Genomic DNA, 24,474 nt, shown 5'->3' with positions numbered 1-24,474 from the left:
CTTGAAACTGGTGTACTGAGTACACCTTAATTTTGTCATATACGCTGGCCTCCTCTGTAACTGATTTGCGAATGAATGGGGCAATTTAGTTTGGAAACAGTGCAATCCAAACGTAGCCTGGACCCACGCAGTCGTCATTTTAGGGGACATCGTATTACCTGCTCCCCTAAAAGCGACTGCGTGGGAGTATAACCCAAATGTGACTAGTATTTGTCTTTTTCGTCGCTGGTGTTTTGAACTTTGAACTAATCACTACTTAAATCAATAAGTGAGCTTAGCAATCTTTTGCATAGGTATATGCCGTGACCGCAGGCCTATTGCGGAAGCTACCGAGGCGACACCAAAAACAGTACGAGAAACTGCAAGCATTGGATCGAGCCCGAGGGGATTGGGGGGGGGGGGGGGGGGCTCTACTCATAGTACACGGTATGTGTGAAACGATAGTAAGAGTTAAAATTTAGGTGTGAAAGGCTTGTCCTTTTGCACAGTTCAGATTCAGAACATAAAATAACTTTATTATATTACATCAGGAGCTACATTTAGGCCTATAGACGCACTGAATTCATACTTGGCATCTACAGACGTCAGCCCTATTAGATCTCAGCTAAAACGCTCATTGGAAAATGCGAACGGACGAACTTTGATGGTGGACAAGGGGTGGCTCCTGTCAGGTACATGCCAAGAAATAACACCAAATGAGACAAGCGCCCTGTCCCGCGCAATACGTTCACCAGACACGCTGCGTCGCCAGCTCTCTAGTGATAAACATTCTGATGTCGCAGCACACCGTTGATGTGCTAAACGAACTTAAAGAGGAGTTTGCATTGACTGTGAAGCAAGCAAAGGCAAACATCTTTACATCGTCATGGGAGGCCCACATACCGGCGCTCTATCAACCAAGATGCTGCAAGGGTTGACGTCCTAGAGCGACCTGAAGAGTTATCAGCAGGGGCACCCAACGACAGTTTTCTCTTAGATCCTTTGAAACGCTATTTAAATAAAAATAAATAAATAAATAGGAATTTCAGTGGAATCCACGGAGTGGCTCTTCTCTCCACTGTTTCCAGGTCGAATTGGAATTTGGTAATGTTGGTTTTTTAGGCTATCTGGAGTGCCTTTAAAGTTCTGTAGGTTCATTTTAGGCTGCGCTATAATATTTTTATCTGTTCGGTCATTCTAGGGAACTTCGGTCTTTTCGAAATTACTAGGGCATTTTTGTCCATTTCTCGAAAACCTTAGGTCTTATTTCCTTTCCGAAAATCTTAGCTGACCTTTTTTCCCCAAAACGACATTTTTATCAATCCGAAAACAATAGGCCTTAAATTTTCCATATCACGAAAGTTCGAGGTGAAAATTCCCCTCAGAAAATTGTAGGGGATTAAGGGCCTTCCGAACAGATAATTTACCGAAACCATCCGTTGGGTGCCCCTGTTATCAGTTTTGGTTGTCCGAAAACCAAAGTGCGCGATTCAGTAAACATGGTATATTCCTTCGCATGTCAGCATAGCTCAGATCCTATCTAGAATGATAAAAGAAGCAGAGACCGATACAATGTAGAATTACGGTTTAAAGGTTACTATATATCGGCTGGCCAAACCAGCCTTCTTCAGGTATAATGAAAATTTACATTGGGACATACGCTTACATATCTGCAGACAAATATTTGCGCAATAGCGGAACTACGTTAAACTAAATTGATTGACAATATAAAATATGAAGCAAATGACAATAATCATAACAAAAAATAAAAAACGAAGAAATGTACTAGTTTTTTTTTTCCTTTTATTATTTTTTTATTTTTTGTCAAGGATGCGCATGTCAGCAGTGAGGAGTGATTTTTTTCTGATAACATTGTTTTGTCCCATCCTCAAGAGAACAGTCAGGGATGAGACCGTAGTGACTTTTGCACGAAGGCGAAAACCAAGGCGTCAATAGTTAGTGGTTCTAACAAGAAAAGTGTTCCCTAGGTTTCACCTCATTAAAATGCAGAGTATCATACTTTAGCAAGGCTTGCTTTGTGGCTCAGTCCTTTTGGCGTGTATAGATGATAAAAACATTCGACTATAAATCATCGGTCCTGTCCACACTTTGGTAAAGATTTCATTGTTTTTAATTTGTTTTTTTTGTTTTTGTTTTCAGCATGTCAGGACACACGTTTCCCATGTTTTTTTCACCCAACATAGTCAAACCTAACGTCACGTGAATTAAAAAAAGCGTGACATTTTATTACGTGACTTATGCCATAAACAGAGTCGAATTGATTCACGAGCGCTTTCGCTTCAAGTAAATCCTGCGAACGGATCTCGAAGCGACAGCTCGAAACAAAAAAATCGTTTCGAAATTCAAAGAAAATCCAACTCATCTCCATTTTAAACGATCTTCAAGTCGAAAAGAAGTGGTCCGATGGTAAGTCATTTGAGTTTATTGTCGCTCCATCGCAATAAGCGATGATAATTTCTCTTGTTGACTTCACACATCAAGATGGCTATATAATAATGAAAGGATACACACACAACCAAATATCTTATTTAGACAATGCCTTATTGCAGTTAGCAAAACATGATCTTTCACTGGTGGTTTAAAGGCGAATGCCGAGGTAAACTACATGAAATTTCAATAGTTTCTCTTCATACTGGTTGCAGTCATGTGCAGTTTGTTTACACGTTGATATTGCGATTTTCGTGCTTTTGAGACCGCTAATGCTCGGCGCTGGTAAAAAGCCCGAAGCTATTTTTTAAACCTGGTTTTAGAGCGATACTTCCTCAATCTATAATTCTAAATTTGAAGGGTTTTAGTATTTTACCGGATCGCGAAATTTTCTATTAAAAAAGTGCGCCAAATTCAGAACTTGGAGGGAGCGAATTTTTGAGATTTTTTTGTGGCTCCTCATGACCAGGAAAATTCATCACCTGAAGTATTTTTGGACTCAGATACTTAATAAACACTTCAAAAGTAAATTTTCAAGAAGAAAACTGGGTTTTCTTTGATGCGAATTGAACAGAACGAAGTTTACGAGAAGGTGTGAACCATGTTTATTTCGGGCGTTTTTCAAACCACGAGGGGCCGTGACTGTTTTTTCTATTTTTTCCGGTTTAAAAAATATATTTCAGGAAAAAAATCCCACCACGTTTTTAAAACTAGTATGGAGTATCTCTGGACAGAATATGCAGAGTTTTGATTTTTTCATCATGTGCCACTTTTTTATGATTTCGCTCGGTCTTAGTAGACATTCCCTCTTAAGTAGTTGCGAAAAGAAAACCGGAAAAAAGTACATTATGATTTTGTGAATTCGCAATACAATCTGTTTTTTTTTTTATAAGAACGTCTAATTTTGGAGCTGAGGCTGAACGTTCTCATGTTTTTTTGCGATCTGAGGCTGAGAACGTTCTTAAGGCGTTCTTAAATTACATGGTATACGCTACATGTATTTCAGTAAATCAATACGGCGCGTAACCAGGAAACCTATCAAAGTGCATTGCCTACGACAAACCGAGATGTGTGTCACCATTGTGAATGTTATACAAAACATGTCCTTGAGTATTTTGGTTAATTTACATCTGTTACCTTGATTTTATTTACAGATTAGCAAAATAAAAACGTTCTTAATGGACTCTCAGCCTGAGGAATGTTCTTAATACGTTCTTAAAATTTTGGTTAATCTCAGCATTGACGTTCTTATAAAAATGGTTCTTAAAAAAAAAAACAGAGTGCATACCCGTAGAGGTGATTAGATGGAATTGAATAAATGGATATTTTTTCAGGATTTCTTTTCGCAACTGCTTAAGTGGCGTATGTAACTGCGATGATCATTCACTTATCCACTTTGAAACCTTTGGCAGAAATTTTAACTTTCAACTGACAACTTTGATAGGTATATGTTTCTTACCAACTTCTTAAGGTGGAAGGTAGTACTTTCAATAAAAGAACTTTCAACCCATATTATTAACAGTCAGCACAACCATTTAGAAAGCGTGCGGCGCTTGCATGCGTTCAACCATTTGTGAAAACAACATAAAACATTTAGGAAAACAACATGTTCCCTGACGTTTTCCGAGCACAGCAAAATTGCGTTAACCGTCAATCTCAAACGTTTAGAGAACGTGAGACAATTAACCCCCCCCCCCTTACACCGCCTTTTAGGAAAGGTGTCCCGCACCATAGCTGTATTTATAACATTTGAGATGTCGAACGTATTCCTATCGTGATCTTTGATTACTGCTAGATGTTGGTACTATGTATTATGTTATTATTACTCGATATGCCTTTTTAGAAAATGAAAGGTGACACAAAGTCGTGCTACTTTGGTGTTAAGCTGGCACTTCACTTGTAAAATAAAACGCAGATATAATATAAACCTTACGTAATAATACGGTATACGTTTATGATGTAGTCAACATTCAAGTTCTTCCATATACAAACCTGTACAGACGAATTTTCTTATCGTAACGTTACTGGATCAATCAGTCCTTAGTAAAATGTTTGTAGACCACACATCTTAAATTAAAGTTCCCATTATCGTCTTTACAGGTTTGTATAAATTAGCTCTTGTTACCTCATTTTTAGCTCAAAACTCAATAGAATATTTTACGTTGAAAGAGGGAATAAATGGCTGATTTGAATGCAAACAAAATAATAGTAAAATGGAAGTAATGCGAGCAATGAATAGGTCAAGAAAAAACAAGACAAAAGAAAAACTGGTTTTGACGCAAGACAGTCTGACCAAAATTCTAGCTAGTATGTGACCATGAAAAAGGTCGCTATTTTAAATACAAATACTGATATGAATTGCATGCGTTATTTCAGGTTATTAACTGAGCTGGTATAAGAGGCCTCGTCCCTTCCTAGTGACACAAGCGTCCGGAAGGTATGATTTAATACACATCTTGTTTTATTAAAAAGGTTTGTATTGAATCATACCTTCCGGACGCTTGTGTCGTTAGGAAGGGACGGGGCGTCTTATACCAGCTCAGTTAACAACCTGAAATAACGCAATTCAGATATTTGTATTTAAAATAGCGACATTCTAGCTAGAATTTTGTTCAGAGTATCTTGAGTCAAAAACAAAACTCAAACAGTTTTTCTTTTGTCTTGTTTTTTACCTATTCATTGCTCGCATTGCTTCCATTTTACTATTCTTTTATTTGCATTCAAATCAGCCACTTCTTCCCTCGTTCAAGGTAAAATGTCCTTTTGAGTTTTGAACTAAAAATGAGGCCAGTAACAAGGGCTAATTTGCATACGAACAAAACTGAATATTAAAATGGTAGCCATTTTTAAATAAGGCCAATTGCACTCCTGGCGTAGCCAATCCAACGGAACGGAATTTTAATCGAACTCAATTGATTGAAAAAACGCAATCGAACTCACAAAAAAATTCTTGGCAATCGAACGTTCAATTGCCAAACTCTTCGGTGATGGCAAGTTTTACTGGCAAGCTGTGTCGACAATTCAGTTCGATTTGCGAACACCATCGAACTCAGTTCACCGGAATGAGTTTGATTGACTACGATTTTCGAACTCAAGTTCGTTTGCGTTCGATTGATTCGGCAACCAAACTCACAAAATCTGGATCACTCAAGGTTTCTGGGACTCGATATAAATAAGACACGATAACATATACACTCGATAAACGCCGGAACGTAGCTTAGGCCCGTTTAAACAGTTTCAACATTTGCTTCAACTTGCGTTCAAAACAGTCGTTGAACCAAATGTCGGAGGCGGTTGAACAGGTCGTTCAACATTGTTGAAAGCGTAAAAAAATGTTGAAAGTTTGTTGAATCAAATTTTAATTGGTTAAACTTTCATTCAACATCGATTCAACATTTCCTTTGTTCTTGAAATGTTGAATGGCGTTGAAACCGTTTAAACACTCAGTTCATGACAACATTTGCCCAACATCCGTTCAGCTTTTGTTGAACGAATGTTGGGCAAATGTTCAAACCGTTTAAACGGCTCTTAACAAGACTTGGTGAGATACGACCAGTGGAAATCGTTAATCGAGTGTGTATGTTATCGTGTCTTTTTTGTATCGAGTCGTTTCCCAGAAACCTTGAGTGATCCCTACGTGGCATGGATGTGAAGAAGTTTATGTACATCACTCTCACTACAGTTTTTGATGGACCATGCCTCACTTTTTTTTTTTACCGGCTATTAGGTCTTCTTTGATGCACCCATTATCTTTGAAATGTCCCCAATTTCTTTACACAGTCAGACACATGTCTAACTCTGGACAACTTCTACTGAAACGACGTTGAGAGTTAGGGATAGGACGGAACATCGAACCGCGTTTGAGAAAGGAAATTGTTTCCTGAACCTGTCATTTGAAGTTTGAAAAACAAAAATAGCTTTCAGAATCTAAAAATTTTAAAATGTTACAAGCTTTCGATTCCTTCGCCAAATCTTTTGAATGTATCTAAAGTGCAAATAAATTGCATTAATTTATTAACAAATGTTCTAGATTGTAGTTTTTAGCGTTTTAGTTAACAGCTTGATTTTATGTTTTGTCACAGGCACTCGTCTTGATGGCCGGAAAAATACCCAAAAACCTGCGTAAGTTGGAGGCGAACGCGACTAACTTTGAGCCGGATATAAAATTAGATCCAAAAAAGTTATAGAAATGGTACAACAATAAAATCCATCATTTAACAGCAAGGTGTATGTCTACTTCAAAAACAGGGTTGGTCATTATATTTAATGTTTCTGAAGTTTTCGTATTAGACACGATAAATCAAAATTCATAAGGTGGAATTATTACATTTTAACTATCTGTTTCTTTCTTTTTCTTTTGAACACGAACAGAGATCGATATGTTTATACGATCTTGCAGTTCTCCTATTCGCCATACCAATTTCAGACCAAATTGGGAAAACACGTGACCAAAGCTCGGACCAAAACAGCTCATAAACTATAGCCTTTGGAGAAGCGCATACTTATATAAAGCTTGCATAAGGACGTTAACCTCACTTCCCGATTCCCAACCACTGCGATTACTGAACAAGAATATTAGTTCTGTATTCTTCACCTTGGGACGTTGCCATCATGTAAAATGTGCACGCACGTTTTCGTATCAGTTGAACCGTCGAATGTCTGGGTTTGCTCCACGTGACGATTTAGCCAAGTCAGCAAGTCAATGCATAAGACGATTGAAACTGTTCTACAGTTCCTCTTTGAAGTCTGCATTTCATGGGAGAATTACGCATGAGTACAAGGGTGATAGTCTACATTCGCTTGTTTTCACTTCACGAAATTGTCTGCGCTTGGCTTATCAGCTAAAGCGCCCATCAGACATGAAAAGACTATTAACCTTGTGTTCAGGAAAAATAATTTAATTACCTCACATGGGGCCATTATTTGAAAGGATGAAGAAGCTTTTAAATTACCTTTGCCCGAAATGTCTGCATACTACTGTGTTGTGAATTACCGGCGGATGTTTGTCGTTTCGCAATTTCTTGACTTCACGTCACCAGCGAAAGATGTACTCATGAAAATTAAAAGAATGACAATTCTGATACAGGGGGAAAAGAACAACAACAACTTAAACACACAAACAAACAAACCAAGAAAAATTGGGCAAAGATGACATCACGAAGGCGCTACTGAAAGAAGTAGTTCTTGGAAAAAATACTTTAACCATCAAGCTGTCACGATCGTCTGCTCCCAGTTTGAGACGAGGAAACTGACAATCACAACTAAAATTACTAATATGTCCATGACACGCAAACTAAAATACGTGATTGAAAATATTTCCATACTAAATTGTGGTTATTTTCACGAGACCTCTGTTTTCATTGTTCTTTCTTTGCGTTTTTATAGGATAATGTGTTGGGCCGGGGGAGGAAAATGGTCAAACATAACAAGATTGCATCGAGAAGATTAACGACGGAGCTTCCTATTGGCTCATTCAAGGTCGTGTGAAACCATAACTAGACCATTAAGACAACGAGGCTACTCTTAAAAGGCAATAACAGCCGGATAACACAAAATCATTTTAACATCGCGTTGCAAGCAAGAAGACTGCTGTCTTATTTGGAAACTCATACTGAAAAACTAAGGTAAGGGAGATATAATACGAAGTAGCGAAGATGGCCTATAACACTTCAATGCAAACCAGAAGATAGTAGTTAAAGGAAGAATAACTTTTGGGTTCAAAGTAACGTTCCAACAAAGTTGAAATTGATATACCGACGTTTCAGTCAAATGATCAAAGTAATTTTCGGCGAAAATTGCAAACGAATGGATCGATAATGAAAAACGATGAGCGATTGATGCCAGAGTTTTTTTAAAGGTATTTGATCAAATGAATATGATAGACTGCGTCCATGCAGTCGATATTTATTGGAATAACGAATTTCATACTCCACGTCTTGCAAAAATAGTGTTCAGTAAGAAGGTCGGTAAGCTGAAACGAAACAAGAGACATAAAAGGCGCCTGTTCTCGCAGACCAGACTGACTGAACTTCCCTTTTTAATTTAATTCATCATTGCACCGCTGTGGCCGAACGTCACAAAAAAGGAACACCATCAGCGACAACTGGGCGTCATTTGGAGAAACCAATGTATGAACACTCACGATGAAAACTACGTTAAGATTTAAGGAGAAGATGAAACATCAAAAAGCATCGTTTCGTCAAGATGTCTGCCAGTAAGTTCTTAAGAAAAAAACGAACTTCATCTGTAGTTCATTAAACTGATTGCATGAATTCGTGTGATCTCAGGTAATTTACTCCACCGCTGAAGACAAATTGCTGGGATAAGATGGATTGCCGGATTTTTAGACAACGGAAATGAATATCTGGATATGATTTTTCCGGTTAATTAAATATGTTTTTTTTACGAAACAAAATCACGACCACCACACATAAAGCATGCACTGTTTTAGGTTTGGAGTGTGAGGCAACGCATGCGCAATGGCTTGGAATCGAATCTCGTTTGATGTAAGTCTGTGTATGTGAAAGCTGTTGAACTACTTTTTGGAATAGTGCTGTTTTTTTTCTGAATCGATAGTTTGCGAATCACAATTTGAGATTTTTTACCTTTTGGAGTTTTTGTTTTTCACAGTGAAAAGGCTAAAACGAAATGTCACCCACACAGTCATTTGAGACTTTGTTTTCCCCAATTTTCACGGACGCAATCGATAAGAGTTGCAGGAATTCGAAAAGTAACGTTAAAAGAAAAAGCCTGACTATTGAATATTATTAAACTATCAACTGACGACGACGAACATCATCTTGGGTTAATTTACATTGAAATGGTGACAAGAGCTGCAATTACCTCGATCTTGCCGACAGTTAGAACAATTAATTATTCCTACCGTGTCTAGTACAGATAAATTGAACAAATTAGTGCAGCCTCTAGTAAGTCACTCAAGAATCCTGAGGACAAATTGGATAGATTAGAGTCAACTTAGTGAAGTGTGTAACATAATTTTCTGCTGAATCAGGCTTCTAACAAAGCCGTTGCATTATCCAAGTTTTTTTATTTTCACGCCAAAGATTTTGGTCATCGTATGTGGTTCTAGCTAGAGTCGCTTGATGAAATCCCTAAGGTGATTAATTTTTCCGCGAAATTAAAGTTGTCGTAAGAATTTTCTCCGCAAATTTTGTCTGATTGTTCACTACTACGTATTATTTCAAGAAATGTAATAAAAAAGATAGGTCACTGTGTCCGCGAAAGAGTTACAATCCACTCAGTTACCCCATAAACGCTTGCAATATTCGCTTTCAAAAATGAGTTTATTTGTCTAGAGGAGAGAGAAGTTATATAGATAAAGCAGAATTTAGAAAAACGTTATACATAGAATGTATGATGCATAATCGGCAATTAAAGAAAAAGTTCTTGGCAGGGAATATGAAGCAGTATCGACACAAAACGTTTCAGTTGCGTGCGAGTTCTCAGTATCACTATTTTATGTGCGCGATCGTGTGGTGGGCAAGCTCGTATTTCTGGCAATAACTCATTTTTCTGTGTCAATTTTTTATCGAAAAAAATTACACATAAAGAGGGTCACAGCTAAGTTAAAGTAATGAGATAAAAAAGATAGGTCACGGCGCTCGTTTAAGAGACTGAATAACCATTTAGTAATTGACTGGGCTTAGCATCCAGAAAAACACATACACCTTGCTTTTAACCTGCGCGCAGCGACATGCGCTAATGACATAAGAAATTATGCGCAGTAAGAATGCGCAATGCAATTCACTGGAATCACCGTAAAAGGGATTATTCACAATAATGAACGGTTTCTTGCCATTGGGACTGTAAGCAAGGGGACTCTTTAATTTTTCTGATGACATTCAGTTTGGCCATGTAGATGAAAACAGTTTCACTATACAGAAGTACGTTTCTGTTAAGTTGGGTTTGTTCTGAAATCAAACTTTGAGGCTGATTCTTACAGTTTTGAACACGGGAACCCTTCGTGAATCAGTCACTTTGTTTAATCCGCGGCGGCCTCACAAAAAAAGATCCCTTTCGCCGGTCAGCCAGTCTGTCGCTCAGTCTATCGTAATCTGTGTGTGGCGGAATACTTTTACGAAAAAAAAGGAAAAAATCAGCAGTTTAACGGCCTTATTCCGAGAATGAAAGCGATGAATACTATCTAGGGTTTTGAGGATATAGTGAAAGCCAACCTTTGTTTCCTCTAAAAAAGATGCCAGACATTCGGCTAATGATATCTTGATCTATAGAGTAAATAGATTGAACAAGTAATCCGGTATCCATAAGTCGCCTTGGAAAGATTCTGAGATGGAATTATCGTGATAAGGTGGATTGTTGCTTTTTTTTAATCTACTGAAGTCTTTTCGCATTTTTTAATTAAGCATTTCCCACTGCTAAGCAAGAAATGAGGAGATGGGGGGTGGAGGGAAGGGGTGTTAATACCCTACATAAGGTACCCATTGTAACAACCCACAGATAACATAGGTCGAGGTTCATTTGTTGGGTGTGTTACGTGGCTTTTCAGACTATTATTTCAATGGAAAGGGGCCACGGCTTAAGACTAATTAAATTATTTATTCTCGGCTATTTCGATGAAAAAAATTCGCGCGCGCGACATTCTATTCATAAAGAAAAATAAATAAACAAATAAACAAATGAAAAATCTTGTTAACCCAAGGAAAAAGACACGATACGATTAATCCACAGGAAACCACGTTATGAATTTAATTTGGCCGATGGAGGCCAAATTCCAGCTCCCCTACTCCGAAATAGTGCTAGACTTTCATAATCTTGTTAATCAAGTCAGTCATAGGCTTCTTCTTACGTAACATTCCCACCCAATGACCGAGACTGTCTAAAACGTGAAACTTTCGAGCTGGAATGCAAATATTTGCACGAGATAGTCAGACCATTCAACAATCAGGCAAACCTTAAAGTCCGTAAATTAAATTAAAAGAGAAAACAGAAAAAAATTGTCATTTTTTGTTCTCTGCAACGCCTCACCCCTTTGATCAATTTTATCCCCAAATAAGTCCATCTTTTAAAGTCTCATCACCTTAATCCGAAGAAAACAGTATAATTTAACAATTTTCTTAACTCCATTAAAGAGATTGATATCTAGATCTCCGATCTGTTCCTTCTGATGTTGTTCAGCTTGTGGCTTGCTTAGCTTCTGATCCATTTAATCTCATCATTGATGATAGCAACGTCCATGAAAAAGACAGGTCCATATCTGCAGAATTTTATTCCTGCGGAAATTCAGTGATTCTCGTCAGGAAATAACTAACAACAAGCAAATTCTCTCAAGGCATAAGCTAGTTTAAGGGGTTACGTAAGAAAGAGTTATCTGTTCGAGATTGAGTATACAATATTTTCGGCTGGCATATAGATGAATTAAATAATTAAGTATTCATATAGATGGTATAGTAATTTATACTGAAGTGGAACAAAGTTCATGCAATCAATCAATAAATCAAACAATCAATCAATGCTATAAATAAGTTATGAGATATTTATCTGTACATTTTTCCTTGCCAAATACTTTGTAAAAAAAAAAAGAAAAAAAAATTGAATGAAATAACGCCAGTCTGCAACAACGAACTAACGTTTTGTCCTCTCCTTCGACAATCCAAGAAAACACAAGGGGTCGCTTTTCACAAAAGAAGTATCTAAACTTCATAACAGACACTATGGTGGAATTTGCAAATTTTGCGCAAAGTATGACGGCAAGGTTACCCCACTCGAAGACGACGATCGTCAGTTCAGTTGACGTAAAATAATTCAATTACGAATGAGGACGGAAATCATAAAATCTTTCACCGCTCGTGCGAATATATCGATCCAAATTAAGGCACGGGGCGGCTTGTTATAAGTTTGCAGCAACTATTTTTATCGAACGCGCACGATACTTGGAGCCAGTATCACAGCAACGGAAGGAAACTGTATATTTTTGTCTCACTGACAATTGTCTAGTCTGAATCAGGCAATTCCTGTCCAGAAAACCTGAAAATCTACAAGCACATGTAAATCTCAATTTACCCAAATTTATTATTTCTTCCACATGTTGCATTGCTGCAAATTAAATATACATGAGATTTACAGAGTACATATTTCGTGGATTCTGTAAATGACCCGTAAATTGATATTTGCGTGATCTTTCATAACGAACACGGAAATACCATGTAAATATTCTTGTGTAGGAAAAAAATAACCAATAATAATAAAAACACACGTAAATTTTTGTAGGGAAATATAGAGTAAGATGTAAATTTACTGCTCAAAAATTGGATTACAAGTAATGGGCCCACCAAAGATGACAAAAAGGCAGAAGTGTCACTGTGGTGTATTATAAATATCAAAAGAAAATCTCAATTCCACAAGTTAATGTTTGACTGACGGAGCGAGTGAGTTCAGGCTAGATCGACTTCGTTCGCGTGAATTCCAGTTGGGAGAAAATTCCAGAACCAGCTTTACCTGTTTTCTTGCTCGCTGATATTTACGTGATCTGTCATAACGAACACGGAAATACCTTGTAAATATTCTTGTGTAGGAAAAAAAAAAACAATAATAACAAAAACATACGTAAATTTTTGCAGGGAAATATAGAGTAAGATGTAAATTTACTGCTCAAAAATTGGATTACAAATAATGGGCTCACTAAAGATGACAAAAAGGCAGAAGTGACATTGTGATGTACTATAAATATCAAAAGAAAATCTCAATTCCACTAGTTAATGTTTGACTGACGGAGCGAGTGAGTTCAGGCTGGATCGACTTCGTTCCCGTGAATTCCTGGGAGAAAATTCCAGAAGCAGCTTTACCTGTTTTCTTGCTCGCCTTCTTAATGAGTAACAGACTGCTGGTGTACGACTGCCGGGAAAATTCTTCTCCCACCGCACTCGGCGCCTTGCGCTATTTGTACGTCAGAGCGTAAAATACCGAAAACTGCAATCCCACTCCGCATATTCTGGCACATTCTGTTGATACTCTTTTTCATCTGTGGTTTTTGAACAAGTCATGCAACTTAAAAACAACAACAACAACAACCACAACAATAAAAATCAAAATTGGGAGCTGCTTCAAACAAAGCAAGGTGCAAATCAGCAGCTAACAGAACCAAGAGCTCTTGTCGGAACTCGATAGCCAATCCATGATGGGGTTTTCAATGTTCTGCCTCCACTGACTCGGATTCATTACACCGTAAAACTGTAGAATGAAACAACAACGAAACAGGTCTCTTCTGAACACCAAGTCAAGCACGGTGGTCGTTTCATATATTTGTTTTTTGACATGGATTTCGTGTGGTTGTTTTCCATCCCTGTCTCTGGATAAATGTTTTGATAGACAAACAAAATGATGGTAAGACCACCCAATCGAAAGTTCACCAAAAGGTTATTGCATTAGTTGTAAGTTTTTGTAGCATTAGTTCAAAAGAGTACATTATTTGGAAGAAAAATTATGCTGAATTAAGAATGATCTGGCTACGAGGGCGTTGTAAACAATTCGTATTATTAGGTCCAATGCATTAACGTTTCGCTTCAAAGGAAGCTATAAAGTTGGACATTCTTCGCCTTTATTTTCACCAGTTCAGCTCAGCACTGCATATAATAAACACTCTTTCTTTTTTTTTTTTTTTTCTTATAAGAAAGTCTTATTTTGAGGGTGAGGCTGGACGTTCTTATTATTTTTGGCAATTTGGGCCTGAAAAGTTCTTAAGATATTCTTAAGTTATCTTTTATAGTATTTCAATATCTCTATGCGGACGTGACTTGCAAGACACCTATTATTTGGGTTAATTGGGCAATATAGACTGAATTGTTTCATGTATTATTTTATCCGTATTTATACTGTTCATTTTAAAAATACTTGGTTGGAATAAAAATGTTCTTAACTGACTCTCAGCCTGGGTAATGTTCCTAGTATGTTCTTAAATTTTATTTAATCTCAGCCTCAACGTTCTTATAAGAAAGGTTCTTATATAAAAAAAAAAAGAATGTATTTAAGGACGGTGCCTACTATTGTTACTGCGCATACGTTCTGCGCATCGCAAGATACTCGGGTTTCCTATGGGTGGTGCCTACTAATACAGGAATATTTTTGCGCGGTTTAAAACTATGCGGATAAAGCAGAACTTACCAAATGCCTTTGGTGTCTCAAAAGAAAATTGGGGGTAACCATGCATTTTTCAGAAAAAAGTAAGCTTCAATTTCGGAAAAAATCCCATACATTGCTTTATGTTTTGGCACTTTTTAGAGATATTGTTGCTTAATTATCTCTGAAAAATGCGTGGTTACCCCCAGTTTTCTTTTTGGATTCAAATAGGCCTTGCTAAGATCTGCTTTTCCCGCATAGTCATTAACCGCACAAAAATACTTCGGTATTAGTAGGCACCGTCCTTAATAATATGTATAATATCTATATGCAGGATGTTTATCCCACGAACCTAGTTTAATGGCCTTAAATGCTCCCACAAGTCTCCTGTAGCTCAGTGGTAGAGCATCCGAACAAGTAATCTGAAGGTCTTAGGTTCGACTCCTGATAGGAGCACTCGGATTTTTTTCCGAGTATGCCAGTGTCATTTGCTGATTAATACATCATTCTCATTTATTCACCAGGCTTAACATATTCCATCACATTTATCTAGATGTATTTTATAATTAGCCAGCAGCTACCAAGGAAACGACTTTACATTTTCAGAATCGTGCACTGTGTATTCCCGGCACGGTTTGGCAATACGCTGGAAAACTGGGAACAGGGCTGAAAAGCCACACACGATCGAGAACAGTCTAAAGTACGCCAGAAAAACAACAAGAGACGTTGAAATCTGTCGATCATCTCTGCTAAATCCGATCATCCCGTTGAGACGATTTCAGACAAATGATCAGACTAGACCTCCAAAGGAATTAGCATCCATTAGCACTGATAAGGGTTAAGCTTACGTAATGACAGGACGATATGAAATGGATTATCACAGCAGTGCTGTTTTCATAATTAAAGTATTAGAAAACCAAGAGAAAAAAAAGTTGATTAAGGGAAAAGACCTTTTGCGATACACTGTATGAAGTCTGAGGTAATAACATAAGGTAGAGTAGCTGAAAAACAAAGGTTACCTAAGAATGGTTACCTAACTATACACAAAAGTTACCTCGCACTGATTTATAATGGTCGAGATTATAGTACAAAGCTGTCGGAATGCTCATGAAAGATTCCTTGTTTGCCTATGACATGTTCGAAAGGAGTTACGAAGTTCTTCTTTAAACTATTGCACTAATCGTAAATTATGATATGCAGTCTGTTTGTGCATGTATATGTAACTTTTCCACACGCTACCGTACGCACTCTTTTGATTACGCCATCGTAGAATAAAGAAAGTTCATTTCGTATTGTTCTTTGGCGAAAAGCACGACATGGTGCTAAGTAGTGAGTGAGGGGGTGTATTCAGTCGAAAACCAGCTACCAACAACAGGTTGGCCAAGGTGAACGATGACATTGCAATACATCAAGTCATTTATACAAGATATTGTTACTAGGATATTAATGATTCGGCGAAGGAAATGATCCACTGAATCGACCTTCCCTGAAAACCACTGGGTGAAATATTGGATCAGTGTTGAATCGGTTATTTTGCATGGTCAACGAGTAGACAAATGTTTTGCTTGATGTTTTTTCTACAATATATACCACAAAACCATGATACTTTCAACAAGGGCTAATTAATGACTGATATTATTATGGAAGAAAATTAAAACATGTCTTTTTTTTAAGTTGATAAGCGGACAAACCGCAATAGGCATTCGTGTAAGCTGTAGATGAACCAAATTTAGTTCAAAATGTAAAACAGTGATGTCCGGAAGCACACGGGGTAATTTCACGATCCTCCCAATATTGTGAGCAGCCCCTGGTGAAATTGCAACCCTCATAAATGGTCCAAATTTGTTCACCTCGGAAAACGAACAGTATCAAAGAGAAGACCGGCTCATAAGTCTACATTGGAATGGTCATACTTCCAAGATATCATCCACACATCACCAAGGCCGGGCTTTGAAGGCAACCGCCCGTGATCAGTATCTGAGCAAAACGAAAGGCACCGCAGGGAAGAACTGACAGCAATGTTTCGACCGCTACACTGCTGGTCTACATCAGACAATCTTGCTCCTCTCTTAGTGCAAGTTTCAACGCTAGTTAATTCTAATCCCGGCCACGAAATCACCAAGCTTCTTTGATATTTTTAAGCGCGCATCGTTTTATGACAAGAGCACACACCACAATCTCTTCTTTATGACTACACAGAATTATAATTGATTACTAAAGTTTTGAGGCTCCAAGTCTGATTGTGTTAATTGATTCAAGGAAAGACAGCATCAGTCGATCCATCTGCCAAAAATACCCCGATGGAAAAAGCTCCTCTACAAGAACCCCGAATTTAATTTTCGAACTCATCAATCAGCTGTTTGCTTCGTCCTTTATTCCAACCCGCTTTGACGTATTCGCGAGCTGTAAATTCGATCAGTCATTTCAATTCGGAAAAATCATGAACTTAAGTTTGAAATTTCATGTTCTTAAAACCAGCATATAATCCCTCAAAGCTTCATCTCTTGCGCTAATATTTGAGTTGATCAAAGAAAATCAACTTTTTGCCAACTAAGGCATCTATTCAACAATTATCTTACGAAATCGCGGGGAATATCGCCTGATACTTACCCGACGAGGCCTTAGGCTGAGTTGGCTAAAATCAAGAGATGTTCCGCAAGATTGAACAGGATAATTGTTCTATTATTCAACGTATTGATAACAAAGCAGTTTTATTACAGAAAAGCTGGAGACGGATCTTTATTTTGCCATTTTTCTCCCCGACACACGAAACTACGTATATCGCAGGATATCTCTTGACTATCTCTAGCTCTTGACGAATATTCCGTGCACCATGACCATCTTTGGGCAGTGTTACAATGTGTTGAATAATAACAGCCGATAGCCCCTCGACAGAAACTCGTTTTAATGTTTATTTAAATAGCAATACTCCGACAATACATCGAATATTCATCTCAAAAGAAGGCCATTCTGTCTATCCCAAGTCCAAACCAAAAACGTTCTCAAATAATGCGCCCGAAGTCTTCATAGTATACCGGCTGAATTTTTAAAGCCGAGATCCAACTGCAACGACCTGAGATTTACTACAAAATGCTACGTTAAACATAAATTCCGATACATAAGTCATATTCTTCATGATCTCATCTGAGCACTTCTCGCTCCCTCTGCTTGGGTCTCTGGTAAAACGAAACTCTCTAGTCTATCTCTTTAAATAGGGCTGTGTCGTGAACGTTTCCTTTTTGTTGTTAAAATTACTGCATATAAATTGATTTCAACGTCGACCCGACATCTAAAGAGTTGGAATTTGTTTTCACCTGGCCATCGCTACCCAAAGACATCATATATTAACATTTTAGTACTCTAGAATGGCCATTTCAACTGAGCGAACTTGTCCACAATGTTTGGGTTTCCATTAAAGCAAATTTGGTGATAACAACAATTGATGACCGGTTGCCCCTTTAAACTCCTTGGTCAATCGTGTAGCTTAAACACCAAAAAAGCCTGACGGGACATTTCTCATCTCGATTTGCCTATCAGCCAAAAGTTCAATCTTATGAGCTGGTTTTTCTTTTCTAATCATCTGTTGTGAGCCCATCTCAGCTGGCCTCTATGTTTCAGCACCTCACAGCTTTTGAAGATCTGAATATGTTTTCACTAATATCTGAGAAATGGCCGGAATCCTCGAGCGGCTGACACTGAAAAATGCTTCAACATTTTAAAACCCACTTAAGTGCCTCGTTCTTGTCATACCAGCCGAGTCTTGGCACTTTCATGGTGGGCGATTTTGTCACCGTTCAAATGGTCTTAGAATGGAGTTAAATGCAGAAAAACAAACAAGAAATACGCGGAAAATCCAGGAGAGTAGGATGAACAAAATTGGATGGAATTAGAAAGGGCTGCGAATGAACAGCATAGCTTTGACATTCCGGCTGCCAGCACGACCACCGTTAAGATTAGCCATTTTGCACCTCTTAAAAATGCACAATGCGTCAAAAGACGCATCCACGGCGGCTTTTACCATGTAAAAGAGAAGGGGAAAAAGAGTCACGATTATAAACTTGAGCTTTTATTTTAAGAAGATGACTTTTAAGAGATTCTACGGATGCGATCTTTGTTTTTTTGTTTTTTGGCGGTGTTCAACAATCCAGGGGAAGATCAAAAGATCCTTTTAACGTATGCAAACATTGTGGTTTTTTGCCACAGAGAATAGCTTGGCAACACATCAAGGTAATGAACGAGCAGGAATGTGGTCAGGTCAGAGACTTGCGATATAGCGGCTAGAAAATGAGCCAAAAGGCCTCAACAGTTACCAAAAGTGTCTTCAAAATAACATTCTGCAATTCTATGACTGCTCAGACTTCCTTGGCGAAAGGACACCGTTTCACGCATTTGCATTTTAAGTTTACAGCTCGCATTGACAGAGCAAAATGCCAAAAAAGGATTCCCGTAACTACATGTATGCTTTAAGCCTCTTCACTTACAAATAGTATGAATTACTTTCCCACGGTCGGGTTATAGGTCTAACGATTAGTAGACGGTAAAGAGAGGCAATACAGACCAGTTGCGGCTTTTTCTAATTTTTCATAGGATTATGAACGCAAACGCTTGTTTACAATATTTCTTACGGATAGCGGAGAGTTCACCCGCTATGTACTGATCCGCCCTTGGGATGGCTAAAGGATCATTACGCAACCAGACGCATTTCGCATTTCATAGCCTCATGAACGGCTCCTGTTCGTACTGACGGTTTCGACTTTGTCTTTCTGCCTACTTTTATTGCGGTCGTCAAACGATCTGTTTGCCAGTAAGACACCCATTATAAACGCCGGCAAAACAATGGAAGACATTCAACTGAGAATAGCTGCAATTCCCAATACAAGTTACAAACTATACCATCATACACCTGCGAATTGCTTCTTAATTTCCCGCAGAAGATGCATGCATGAATTAGAGCGTGGTTTTGATAAGCCATGTCCGACCTGACAGCAAAGTGAACACGATCTGGCACGAAAATAACCACATTTTAACCAGAGATATCTTTACATTTTTCTGGTGTCAAGGTTCTGCTTGTGTCTGTTAGTTATTTGTGAAGCTGAAATGACTGGCTTTAATCACGAAGAACTTTAAACTAATAAATAAGAACAGTATCACTTTCTTTCTAATTATAGTTGGAAAAACAAAACTTTTTTCCTATTTTGGATACAAAATCCCGAGAAACTCTCTCTCCTTTTTACAAAAATAGAGCCGGGGTACGAAATAGAGGATGACTAAACACAAATGAAAACACACTTTACACTTGATCCAATTCTTGGCTGCATATTCACCAGAAAGATGATCATCTCTTTAAATAAACTAATAGACTACGAAATATCCTTGAAAGGTAAAAATAAAGAACTAACTAACGCAAATCGCCACCCCTGCAAGCATTATTACGAGCCCAAAGGTTGAAAATTCCTGCAATTTGCGTCAGAAATAATTCCCGTTCAACATCGTAACGAAACTACGTGACAGTAAGGATGACCAAGTGACGTGACGTAGCGATGTCATCATTTCAGGAATCTAAAGAATGCTGAAACCTCCTTTGCTTGTTGTTGTGAAGGCGGTAAATTATTTTTGATTTGGTCGTAAGCACTAATAAGTGTAATATAGATCGTATTGATAAGAACTATGTAATCACTTATCGGCTGTTGAGGTAAGCTGTCATCGTTCAAGCAATCGTGATGAATGGCCACAAAGTGATTACGTGACATTCTTAGATGACCAAGATCGTAAATTCTCGAACATCCTAGATCAGTATTTCGTAACAATGGCAGTTTGTGGTTGACTCTTTGTTCTCGTTTTAAACACATTTTGGAAGGAAACGAACACAAAAAATGTCAAATCACTCGACTTATCTTGTTATCTATTTATAACTGTACTTAAAAATTCATTAAACAGACGATTGTCGACCTCAATGCCGACCTTGCTCGTTCCGATTAGCCACAGCGGAAGTAACGGCATTCTTGAGTGGTCTGTTTTGTTTTCTAGCGACGTGTGCCCACGCCCTTCCTCGGCCGGCCATAAAAAAGACAGCTCTTTGCACCTGGGTAGAGTCATCACAACGTTCGCCGCTCGAATCAACACCACTTTAGCCCTAAGTGAATCTTTCTTCGAAGCACTCAAGTCGTCAACAGGACACATAAGCGATACGTTTAACGCTAGGAAAACTGATTTTTCTTCTGAAGGTAAGTGGTGCGATAAATTCGAGAGATACTGTGTTCTTTAATTAGCGACATGTATGATCCATTGAACAAACAGAGATCGCAGATATATACAATAAGAGGGCTCTTGGGGGCTTGTTTGACACAAAGACAGGAGTAGAAACTTTCTTATAAAACACCTCATGTTTTAGTTTAAGCTACAGCTGCCTCTGTATATTGTAAAAGATGTCGGTGTAAAGCAAACTTACTGTCAGACGTACCGTTTGCTAAACGTCCAAATTGAGTGGGGAGACCACACAGTGATATGAAAATAGATTTGGATATTGTCGTTCATTTCCGACAACGAACGTAAACAACAAAAAAAAACTTGTTCTTTCTTTTTTGCGGCTTGAAGAGACATGATATTCAAAGAGCACTGTACGGATTGAGTAAAAATTTTATGTCAGTCGGATCCGCTCAGGAATTTCTCAACGTGACCTGAGCAGGAAAAATTAACTATTCAAGAAGATAGTTTTAATTAAAGTGTTAATAAGCTTAGTTGTTGCGGAAAACCATAACGCCAAAAGCGTGTTTAATCCTTGTTACAGGTCTACTAAAACCAACTGAAAAATGTACACCAATTCTGTGCTGTTTGAAGTGTTGACATCCTAGGCATATAAATTTTAACGGTGTTTTTAGAATTAACGTACTACAACAGAATATTGTTACTTAAAGAATTGAAAAACTTTTGAGAATAATGGACAATGGTCAAGGAACAAAGCTTGGTCAGCTGGAATAATATTTAAACAAGGCGTGGTAAAAGCTTTCCTGTTACGAAAAATCAATTTGTTTAACTCAGTTGTAAAACCGGCTAATTGCCCCAAAATTTCTAGTTTTTTTCTAAATAATTTGAAATAGTCCGAGTAGAAAATATACAGTCTGGAAAAGTCGCAATTTCAAAATAGTAAATTTAGTGGAGTGAGGCCGCATACAGAAAATAGTCGTGGTTTGTTGATAACGATGCGTACATTGGGTTGACGGGCCAACTCGACTTCTTTTTTATTCAATTAAACGACACCCCGATACATCACTTCAAATTGTAAGTCTTTGGCGATGTTTGCTTCAAGCCCATATCAGTCACAAAATACTTAACAGTGATTTGGATTCATCAGTTATTTTCGATTTAGGAATTTTAAACTCTCTTGCCATACCAGAGGTCCCAAAAAATTTCCTTTAGCTCGGCTAAACCGCAAATCTTCTTACGGAAACCAACCATTTACTATATTGAATTTTTTTTCCAACTAAGCTCATTTGAGCGTTTCTAAATAGTCTGTCTAGCGGTCATGCTTTGATGTTGTAAGCTCTCCCCCTAATGGGGTTTAACGGAGCCTTATTCGTTCTGTAGGGAATGGCATTTGCGTTTGAAATCCGGCCAGTTTTTTTATGGGAGAAAAATAGTATCAAACTTGGCATATAATGGAGTTTAAACTTGGAGAGATGTGTAGTTAGAAACCATGACGATGAATAGTATGATTTTTGCTACCAGAACAATTTGAGATAATGGAGTCCTTTTGAAAACAATCATTTTGCCGATGACTTAATATCCTGTCCTCCTCCTCAAGGGGTCACCTTGGCAACGATTCGTGTGGGTACCTTAGCGCAAGGTTCGATGGGCAACTGCCGCTGAAATTCTCAAGTTTCGGGCCGAAAACATTAACGCTCTAGAATTTCTTGTTTGGTGAACAAGATAGCTTGAGGAAAGTGATAATGTAGCTTCTTCTGTTGTTCTACACTCAAAAGCGCAAAACAGTGACAAAACAAGTACAAATTCCACGAAACGTGACCTGGTAGTCATTGCTTACTTTTTTCTCTATTTTGCATAACCTGATAGTGTTTGCATTTTGAAGTAGGTATTGTTCATCTTGTAGTAACTACGTGTCCTCTCAAGACCTTTAAGCATAGTTAGTGTACAACAGAGAAATATAGAAAAGACGTGCCCATGACCCCGAGCTTAGAGGAGGTTACTGGGCGTGTGTGTGGTCAGTGGCTACAAAGCCAATTGAAGGGAAAGCATAAGTTGCGTGCTGCACAATACGTCTGAATTAAATACAATGCTCAGACTTTTTAATTACAACTGTTTACCTTGGCGCCCTTGATTTAAGTATTGAAAAGAAACGTTGGCTCTCGCGAGCAAAAATACAAAACGAAAACGCTCTTGATAGGTGGTCAATGGAGGGAGACGAGGAAGGCTGTCCCAGTACTGAAAGCACTCCTTCTGTCTTCTAGCTGGTTAGCTGTCTGATTTGCCTTGTTTTCTTTTATTTTTTCATGTATTTGACAAAATGAAATCCAAATGCCGTTAAAAGAAAAAAAAAAAAGACACCTGATATTATCTCTTGTTTATGATTTTGACCCAAATTCTCACAAAGAGAACTGTCAAAAAATGAAAGCTATGCATCGACGAGATTCTGACCGTTTTCATTACTCGTGGTTCGTTTGCATGTTTTATTCCACAGAGTTCTCTCACGGTTGAAGGACGCAAAACATCCTTCATTTATGTCGAAATTCCATACGTAAACTCTTACTAAAACCCTCTCAAATGAGTCTCATAAATGTTCATAAGGAGTTTGCATTCGTTAGTTTAAGAAAGGAAGGGTTAACGGGTTAACTTGTAAACAGGCTGCGTCATAGGGAGGAGTAGGGCGCATGCAAGACATTCCGGAGAGCCGGAGCCAGCCGAACGCGAAATGGAGCGAACGACGCGTCCGACAGGGCACCCGCCGCCCCGTCGCGATGTTGATTCCGCGTTCGACTGGCTTCGCTCGCCGATGTGTCTTTCTCCCTGTTCTCCATTATACAGAGCTTGTCCATTGGAAACCGAGGGTTAAGAGGATATTCTATGGGGCTTAACGGAAAGCTGAAAACTGGGGCCGATCATTGAATTGTAGACTTGAAAATAAGAGTAGTTTTGACTGATAACTAAGAAATTGTTTAATACAGAAGACTGTTATCTGAGAACGTGAAATAGAGTCAAATTCTCACAGCTGAAAGCTGAATTGCCGAACCTTAAATTGCTCAACTAGAAATGAAGGCAGGTGATCGAGTCTCACTTTAGTGACGTGTGACGTGTCAACTGAGAACCAGCCGTTCAGTTCTGCCAAATACATAACAGACTAGTCCAGTAACAACCGTTCGTACTCACTAACAGCTTTATAGCTTTTGCGTCAGTTGTTTTTCTATGGATTCACCGATTCCATTTAAGTTTCCTGACCCGCATATGAGAGCTACGGAATTAATAAACCTGGCCAGGCAATCAAATAAACATTTAGCACGAAACGATATAAAAATTGTTCCCGTTTCGGCCTGTTTTCGTTTTAGCATCAGTTTTGAATGAAATTTTTAAATTATCACAGTTGCATGGTACTGTTCGCAGTACCATGCCAGGACTGTAGATTTTAGTGAAAGGAATCTTTCTCCCCCAATTTGGAAGCTGCTGTTTCCTTAACGACGTAACGCGCTTCCCGGCCCTTGATCGAAAGCGGAAACGAAACGGAAAGCTGAAAAGCTTAAAGGTGTCATTTTACTTAAGAAAATCCAATTTTTGATCTCGTTTACATCTACGTAGGTCTTGCAACCAGATATTCTACGGTAGTGATTCACTGGAAGCTCATGACCAAAGCTTACGTGATCCGGATTATTTTTCCCTTCCCCATGCAAAACGCCCTTGAAGTTGTAAACAAAACTGACCGATTCATTTCCGTTCCTAAAGGAATAT

General features: G+C 38.3%; 1 protein-coding gene and 1 long non-coding RNA gene across 3 annotated transcripts in view; one reads left to right on the top strand and one right to left on the bottom strand.

Moving 5' to 3' along the window:
* LOC146470335 (uncharacterized) overlaps nucleotides 1–24,474 on the bottom strand; it is a 38,174-nt gene that overhangs the window by 5,705 nt on the left and 7,995 nt on the right. The gene's annotated exons all lie outside the window — the stretch shown is intronic.
* LOC146470334 (insulin-like peptide IlO1_i1) overlaps nucleotides 7,969–24,474 on the top strand; it is a 28,591-nt gene continuing 12,085 nt past the window's right edge. The window contains exon 1 of one of the 2 annotated variants that reach the window (XM_085122442.1): nucleotides 7,969–8,051. The gene's annotated coding sequence lies outside the window, so the exon portion shown is untranslated. Of the gene's footprint in view, nucleotides 8,052–20,583; nucleotides 20,745–24,474 lie in introns of those variants that run through there. The other variant, XM_085122441.1, reaches the window with a different exon arrangement.

This window comes from Pavona decussata, unplaced genomic scaffold (assembly GCF_977016875.1).
Source record: "Pavona decussata unplaced genomic scaffold, jaPavDecu1.1 SCAFFOLD_114, whole genome shotgun sequence".
NCBI classification, from domain to species: domain Eukaryota; kingdom Metazoa; phylum Cnidaria; class Anthozoa; order Scleractinia; family Agariciidae; genus Pavona; species Pavona decussata.
Note: the sequence above shows the minus strand (reverse complement) of the source record. Positions and strands in the feature narration are given on the sequence as shown.